This window comes from Triticum aestivum, chromosome 6B, assembly GCF_018294505.1.
Source record: "Triticum aestivum cultivar Chinese Spring chromosome 6B, IWGSC CS RefSeq v2.1, whole genome shotgun sequence".
NCBI lineage: Eukaryota > Viridiplantae > Streptophyta > Magnoliopsida > Poales > Poaceae > Triticum > Triticum aestivum.
Window position 1 is genome coordinate 637598447 of NC_057810.1, and position 9486 is coordinate 637607932.

The window sequence follows — 9486 nt, forward strand, 5'->3', positions numbered from 1 at the left end:
CTAAGTATCTGAAATCCTACCGAGTGGAGAGCAAACCTCCCACTCAGGGGCTTAGCTGCAGCCCAGTGCTCGCCTAAGTGTCTGAAATCCTACCGAGTGGAGAGCAGACCTCCCACTCGGGGGCTTAGCTGCAGCCCAGTGCTCGCCTAAGTATCTGAAATCCTACCAAGTGGAGAGCAAACCTCCCACTCGGGGGCTTAGCTGCAGCCCAGTGCTCGCCTAAGTATCTGAATTCCTACCGAGTGGAGAGCAGACCTCCCACTCGGGGGCTTAGCTGCAGCCCAGTGCTCGCCTAAGTGTCTGAAATCCTACCGAGTGGAGAGCAGACCTCCCACTCGGGGGCTTAGCTGCAGCCCAGTGCTCGCCTAAGTGAATTGGGGGACAAGTCGATGGCAATAAGCGCTTCACTTAAACCTGCAAAAGACGCCTCAAACCAAATGCAAACATATTCAGCGACGAACCCATGTTCGGATAACACCTAACGGAACCGAAAGTGCTCAGGCGCTAGGCCTGTTAAGGTTTTTCGGTTACAAAACTCACTCGGCATACCGAGGCAAATTTAAAGTATCAAGCTCAGAAGTTTTTTACCCCTCCTGCGGAGGGCTAGAAGGTGCCACAAACTCGTCTAGATCAATTCCATCTGCAATCAGAGTGGCAGCAGCAATGAAGGTCTCCATGAAAGATCTGAAATCGTGATTCTTGGTGTTGGCCACCCTAAGAGCCACCACCTTGTCCTCTCGTGCATCCTTGCAGTGAACGCGGACCAGAGATAGAGCAACATCTGCGCCGCACCTGGCCGAAGACTTCTTCCACTCCTGCACTCGACTTGGGACCTCATTCAGTCGAGTCATCAGAGACTCGAGGTCGTTCTGGAGTGTCTCTCTTGTCCAGAGTGTTGTGTCGATGCGGGAAGTTGCGACCTTCTGCCTTGCAAGATAATCGATGACGGCAGCAACACGAGATTCAAGTCGGAGCACGTTCATGGTGACTTCATCTTTCACATGAGAGTTGATGGGGTCCAGGTTTACTTCCAGTCGACCAGTTTCCTCTTCAAAGTTCTGACAAAATTCTGCAAGCACAACCACCGAGTCAAGACAAACAGTCGGAGGTTACAATTAAAATATTTGTTTGGTACAAAGGATTACCTTCAAGCATGAGGAACAACTTCCTGGCGAGTCCACCCAGATAAGCCTCTAGATCATTCTTCTTTCTCTTCAACTCACTGGCCTTGTCATTCAGGGTGGTCTTGTCGCTTTTCAGTCGACTAACCTCCTGGTTGGCAGCATCAAGAGCAGCTTTCAGATTGGTGTTTTCTTCTTCAAGCTTAGTCACTGAAGCCAGCTTCTCATCCGCAAGCCTGGTCTTCTCTAAAGCAGTTTTTTGCATCTCAGCCAAGTCAAGCTCTTGTTTCTTCAGGGCATCCCTCACTTTGCCTGCAAAGTTACAATGAGATTAGATTCGGAAACAAGTGAGAGGCAAAGGCAGTTTTCAAAGGCCTCACCAAGCATACCTTTAGCTTCCTCCTTCGCCTTCGTCAAGTTCTCTTGGGCCAGTTTCAGATCGAGCTCGAGCTGAATGTGTTTGTTCTCCAACTCAGTATAACGAGCCGCAAGGTCATAGGATTTCTACGAAGAACCAATTGACAGATGTCAAAGACAATTCACTTCCGAGTGAGTAAGGAAAAATCATAGTGTTTCTGAGACTGCGGCCGAATGCAAATATTCGACCATAGTCTCGGGGACTACACCCAGTGGGTGCACTCAGTGTGCCCCCACTAGTTTCATCAGTTAGGTGTTCTTCAGACTATAATCGACTACAAGCAGTCGACCACAGTATCGGGGACTACACCCAGTGGGTGCACTCAGCGTGCCCCCACCGGTCTATGAATCTATTCAACCTAGTCGAGTAAGGAAAAAACTTAGGACATAAAGACTATAGTCGACTGCCAGCAGTCGACCATAGCCTTGGGGACTACACCCAGTGGGTGCACTCAGCGTGCCCCCACTAGTCCGAAATTTCAATCGACACACCCAGTGGGTGCAGGACAAACTCCAAGAATTGCAGAAAGAAGAGTTTACAGATATCATATCCTAACAGAACAGGCAGTGACCGACTGACCTGAACATTACTCTGAAGAGCCGAACTGGCGTCATAGGCTGCCTGGCTAGCTTCTCGTATCGCCTTCACTTGCTCCATCATGACCCCCGCTTGGCGTATCGCTTCTCTAGCAGCACTGGCTTGGTCTTCTGGAACGGGGTAGGTGGAGAAAAGCGAGGGTTGAGCAGCACGCGACGACGAAGGGCGAGCACTCGTCAACGGCACTGCGAAGGTTACGGTGGGTCGAGTGACATTGTGTCCCTCCACGACCAACGTCTCGGGTGCCGGCACATCCTGAGTCGCCTTGCCAGCAGACGTTTTCTTGCTTCTCCTCGGTCGTGGTGGTTCTTGGTCGTTGTCGTCAGGATGGTCAATAACAATGTTAGATGAAACTGCAGAAAGAATCAAAATTAGAGACAACGAGTCAGTCGACTGAAAACAGCAGCACAGGAGTCAAACCAGGTTTCGAGGTTGCAGCATCCTCCATCTCGTGGTCTTTGGCCCTTGCCAAAGTGTCGGAAGTAGCAGCGCTGCAGTTTCAAAAGTCAGTCGATTGGCCCATGAGTCGACCAAGAACAAGTTCATGAAACAGGGAAAGCTCAAAACTACCATTACCCTGAGATAGTGGGGATCACCATCTTCATCTTCGGCAAGACCTTTGCAGACTTCGACGGTGCCACTCGAGATTGCTTCGGAGCCTTCTCAGTCGGTGCCGGAGAAGTAGTCCGAGGGCGCTTGGTCGACTGGGAAGCGGTTGCGACCCCCTTACCCCGCTCAGTCGCAGGATCATGGGCAAGCTTCGAGCGTCTTTCCGAGAGGGGAGGTGCAACTTCCTCCTCCTCCTTCTCTTCTTCCTCCTTACCAGAGTCATCGCCCTCGTCGTTGTCGTCAGCATCCGAATCCCACTCCTCCGGGCTTTCGCCCCCGCTTCCTTCCTCCTCCTCAGTCGGCGTCTGTGCCCCATTGGGCATCGAGTACAATTCAGTGGTGGCCTGTCAGACAACAAAGCAAAACAAAGATCAATCGACCAATTCGCGGCAAAGCAGAATGGATAAAGCAAGATCACAATCTGGGATAAGTGGCCATACCGCGTCCGGCGTATAAGTACAGTCGAGTGGCGGGATCCTCCTAGCCCCTCGAGGGTTGTCCTTGTTCCCTGTGATGGTGGCCACCCACCTCTCCAGCGTGGCGTCATCGACTGCTTCTGGATGGACCTGAGTGGTGTCTTCGGTACGCAGTACAGCCACATCGGGTGACCTCGGTACTGGAGCGGTTGGATGCGCCGCCTAAGGAAGACTTCCAGAAGATCCATGCCCGTCACTCCGTCCCGAACGAGTTGGACCACGCGCTCCATCAACATTTTTACCTCGGCTTTCTCCTCAGGAAGCACCTTCAGAGAAGACGGTTTGTCCACTCGGTCCATGGAGAATGGAGGGAGACCAGTCGACTGCCCCAGTGTCGACTCATCTTGGCAGTAGAACCAAGTCGACTGCCACCCTCTGACCGACTCAGGAAGGGTCATGGCCAGGAAAGTGCTCTTATTCCTCAACTGAATCCCAAGACCCCCGCACATCTGAATAACCTTGGTCCTCTCATCATCCGGACTCGCCTTTTTTACTGTCTGTGAGCGACAGGTGAATATGTGCTTGAAGAGACCCCAGTGCGGTCGACAACCCAGGAAGTTCTCGCACATGGACACAAAGGCAGCAAGATAGGCGATGGAATTGGGATTGAAATGGTGGAGTTGCGCCCCAAAGAAATTCAGAAACCCACGGAAGAACACACTGGGCGGCAGAGAAAAACCACGATCTACGTGAGTGGCTAAGAGAACGCACTCACCCTCCTGCGGCTGCGGTTGACACTCGGACCCCGGGAGCCTCGCTGACCCGTGAGGGATCTGTCCCTCATTGGCCAGGTCATTGAGATCTTTCTCGGTGATGATCGAGCGGATCCAATCCCCTTGGACCCAACCCTTCGGCAGGCGGGACCTCGACGAAGATCCGCCCCGACTGGACGGTCTCCCCTTCGCTTGCCCCATCGCCGTCGCCTTCTTCACGCGCTCTAGGGCTCCCGTCTTCTCCTTCACCATTGTTGTCGGCGAAGCGTGCGAGAGGTGGATAGGCAGAGCCGGGAGCAGGTGCAGTGGGAGGAGGCAGAGAGGGAAGAGAGAAGAATGGGAAGGCACTGTTCAAAAAACCCTCCCCCGGCGCTTTATATAAGGGCGTTTCCGAGTGGCTGACGGGTGGGTCCGAGCGATCCTGTCACATCCCGAAACAGTCGTGCACGCACGATACGTGGCGAAAAAGGCGGCGCAGGAATCGAGGCGTCCACGCCTTATCCCGTCCGATTGCCGCGGACCGCCCCGCTTCGCGCGCTTCCCAAATTTTGTATCCCGCAAAATCCGCTAGCAGCAAATCAATCTGTCAGACAATATCTTCCCGCGATCCGTCGCTCGGGAGTTCTCCAAAGTCCAAAATTTCACTCGATAGAAGATAAGAATGGATCAAGGCGACTGAAGTAAAAGTTGATGCCAACACCGAAAGAAAAATCGCCAATCCAAGATACGACACAATCAAAGCGCAAGAAATGAGTCGGAGAAAATCATCAACTCCTTCCTCACTCGAACCTCGATCCATTCGGGGGCTAATGATGAGGATATGTACCTAGGGTAGGGTCATAGACCTATCTATGATACCATGCCCAAGGACATCCTTAGACGAAGCTACCTTCCAGTCGACCAAGAGAGACTCCACTCGACCGGCTAGAAGACACTCGACAAACCTGAAGACACTCGACCATCAAGACCCACTCGACCATCAGGAGTTCAGGATCTACTCTGCATCCAAATGGTCTGTAATTAAGTAGTCTTAATGGTCACGATGACACTTTAAGTAGGGTGTTACCAGTAACGCCCGGCGTTAATGTACTTTAATCCTCTGCTACGTGGGATGGCTGGGGTCCTGGCGTCCTCTATATAAGCCACCCCCCCTCCACTGGTAGAAGGGTTCGCACCCCTGTAACTCATACACAGAAATCAGTCGACCGCCTCCGGGCTCCGAGACATAGGGCTGTTACTTCCTCCGAGAAGGGCCTGAACTCGCTAAACACTCGTGTGTACAACTACTCCATAGCTAGGATCTTGCCTCTCCATACCTACCCCCCATTCTACTGTCAGACTTAGAACCACGACACCCAGCATGTCGCAATAACCATTTCATCTTGGGAGCCGACTGGTGAGTGCCACAAATACCTTCATGTACTTCTCCCATAGCAACTCTTGCCTGGTCCTCATCCAAACACTTTAGAAGAACATCATCGACCGTTCGGCGATAAAGACCATCATCTCTCATTGTATACTTGAAAGCCATACGCCGAACAGACCTGTCCACCCTTTCACTCGGATTGCACAAATAATCAACAATGGGCTTTCTCCAGTCGGAATTATCACCTGCACTAGATTTTTTGTTAATGGCCGAATCAGTGGGATCAGGTTCGGCCTCTCCCATATTGGCAAGACAAGACATCGGCCTTTGAGAGATATGAAACATGCCATGATCAACATGATATCCAGATGCTTGCTGTGCTAACTCATTTGCTTTCCAGTTGTCATGTCTAGATATATGTGCAATGCTAAAACAATCCAAAGTAGAAATTATATCTAGACATTTATCTAGATAAACATTAAGTGATTCGTCCAAACACTGAAAGACTCTGGATATTTGATGCACTACTAGTAACGAATCACCGTAAGCCTCAATATGTCTAACACCTATAGCAAGTAACATCTCTAAACCGAATAACAATGCTTCATATTCGGCTTGATTGTTTGTGCAAAAATATTCTATGCGGCATGAGGCTTCAAAAACAGCACCATGAGGAGATATATAAACAATACCAACACCTTGGCCATTGCTACAAACTGAACCAGCAAAGTACAATCTCCATGGCACTAATGAAACAAGGTTTATATCGACATCATGCTTGTCATTAATCCGATGTTCAACAATGAAATTAGCAACAATTTGGCCTTTCATGGATTTTAGAGATTCATAAGCCAAATCATATTCAATCAAAGCATAAGCCCACTTGCCAATTCTACCACTAAGAATTGGCCTATGCAACATGTACTTAATGACATCGGTTTGACAAGCTACTACACAAGCACTCGGCACTAGGTAATGTCTCAATTTTGTGCAAGCATAATATAAGCATAGACATAGTTTTTCAATAAATGTATACCTTGTCTCGGCGTCCAATAAGCGTCTGCTCAAATACGTAATGGCATGCTCTTTTCCTTCGGTATCTTGAGTCAAAACAGCACCAATAACACCTTCCTCTGCTGCGATATAAAGCTTAAAAGGCTCTCTATGCTTGGGTGCTTTCATTACCAGAGGAGTGCACAAATAATTCTTGATCATATCAAAGGCTTCTTGCTGTTTTGCCCCCCAAGTGAAATCAACATCATTCTTTAACCGAAGGATGGGAGTAAATGCATCAACTTTCCCTGACAGATTAGCTATGAAGCTTCTCAAATAATTGACCTTGCTAAGGAACTTTTGCATATCTCTCTTGCATGTTGGAGCCTCCACTTTCTGTATGGCCTCTATCTTTTTGGGATCAATTTTGATGCCATCTTCATGAATAATGAAACCCCAAAATTTGCCAGCTGACATGGCGAATGCACACTTCAAAGGATTCATCTTCAGTCCATACTTTTTCATTCTTTCAAAAGCTAAACGCAAATCGGCCAAGTGAGATTCAGAAGCATCCGATTTGACAACAATATCATCAATATAAACTTCAAGTATGATACCGAGTAAATCATGAAAAATCAAATTCATAGCCCTTTGATATGTGGCTCCAGCATTTTTTAATCCGAATGTCATCACTGTCCACTCGAATAAACCAAGGAAACCAGGACATCGGAAAGCTGTTTTGTACATGTCTTCTTCGGCCATAAAAATTTGATTGTATCCGGAATTACCATCTAAAAAGCTAATAACCTTATGTCCAGAAGCATCATTAATAAGCATATCGGCTATTGGCATGGGATACTCATCTTTGGGTGTAGCCCTATTCAAATCTCTGAAGTCAATGCACACCCCCAACTTGCCGGATCCCTTCTTCTCCACTGGGACAATGTTAGAAATCCACTCGGCATACCTGCAAGGTCGAATGAAATTAGCTTCAAGCAGTCGACCGATCTCTTCCTTGATCCGGTCATATGTTTTTCGGGTTAAACTTTCTGGCCGACTATTTATAAGGTCTAAAACCGGCCTTTATAGGCAACCGATGCTCCACTAGCTCTCGGCTCAACCCTGGCATCTCATGATATTCCCATGCAAAGCAACAAACATATTCTTTCAATAGCTCGATTAATATAGCCTTACAATCGGCTTTCAAATTTTTGTTTATAAATGTCAGTCGAGTGACTGAACCATCTCCAATATCTATCTCTTCTAATGGATCAGCCGATGTAAAACCTTGTCCAAGTTTATCCATGTCATCCAACTCCTCTATAGACTCATACATATCGTCCTCACTGGACTAATATTTTACAAGACGTTTTTGTAACCACTCGGAATTAGGATCCATTTAAACATATCATACCTTGGAGCCGATTGCATTCAGTCGGCTTTAAAGACACAGGCACAAAACCATTCTTGGTCGCGCTGAGAAAATCAAACTCTGATAAGTCACGTCCCATCAAGCAAGTAGCATTGGGATGTTGCCAATCCACCGATGCATCAGCCAAAGCAACACAGGACAAGTTATCCGCATGAATGATTTCCACTTCATCATCAACCCACTGAATCAAAAACTGGTGCATAGTGGATTGCACGCACTGGTTTGCATGAACCCAATCACGGCCTAGTATAACGTTGTAGTTACCTTGCACCTCAGCGACAAAGAATGCAGTTGCCAAAGTTTTGCTTCCGACTATAAGCTCCACATACATCACACCTTTGGCTTCAGCTCTCTCTTTGCCTTCAAATCCGTTGAGCACCATATTGGTCTTGATCAATTCTTCATCAGGCAAACCCAATTTCCTGAAGACCGAATAGGGCATAAGATTTACCACAGCACCACCATCAACAAGCATTCGACTGAGTGGCGATCCATTGATATGACCTATGAGATACAACGGTTTCAAATGTGTTACTGGTTCTTTTGGCTTCTCGAATGCCGCGTCGTCGCCTGCTCTGGCTCATTCCTATCTCGGCCTCGCCTTATGGGTATGAAGTTTTAATCGGACACAGAGAAAGATAGGGGCTTATAGTTTTGGCTCCCAACCTTTTACCTCAAGGGTAACATCAATAATAGTGCTTGCCAAAGGATAAAGTGTAAAAGGAAAGGTGAAGATCACCATGACTCTTGTATAAGGTATAAGACAAAAATAAAAGATAGGCCCTTCGCAGAGGGAAGCAGAGGTTGTCATGTGCTTTAATGGTTGGATGCACAAAATCTTATTGCAAAAGAACGTCACTTTATATTGCCACTTGTGATAGGTACCTTTATTATATAGTCCGTCGCTTTTATTTCTTCCATATCACAAGCTCGTATAAAGCTTATTTTCTCCACACTAATAGATCATACATATTTAGAGAGCAATTTTTATTGCTTGCAACAATGACAACTTACTTCAAGGATCTTACTCAATCCATAGGTAGATGTGGTGGACTCTCATGGAAAAACTGGGTTTAAGGATATTTGGAAGCACAAGTAGTATCTCTACCTGGTGCAAAGAATTTGGCTAGCATGAGGGGGAAAGTCAAGCTCAACATGTTGGATGATCCATGACAATATAATTTATTTCGGATATAAGAAAACATAACCCATCATGTTGTTTTCCTTGTCCAACATCAACTTTTTAGCATGTCATATTTTAATGAGTGCTCACAGCAATACAAAAAAAGACACATCTATGACATTTTGGGCCAAACAAAAAAAAGTTGTCATACTTATGACACTTCTATGACGATAATTGTGACAAAACCCGGTATCATCATACATGTGGTGGGCTCCTATTTCTATGACAAAAAATCATGACAGAAAATGGGCTTTTCGTCCTGGGTGGGCCAGAGACGCAGCTGCATGACATTCTTTGGGCCGTCCATGACGGAAAAACCGTGGTAGAAGCGAGGGTGAGGAAAATATCGGGGAGTTCCCGGTTTATGGTGGGTGGTCGGGGGCCGAGCGATGCGCGTTGCTCTCATACTGTACGCGCGTGGGTGTGAGGCGTTGGGCTCTACCTGAACCCGAGCTAGGTGTCTCCTAACTGAACCCGAGCAATTGCACTGCAGGCTACGCGTTACTAAACCCGAGCGATCGAGCGATTCCTTCGCTACTGCTGCTAACTGAAGTCGATCGATGCTGCCTCTTGATGAA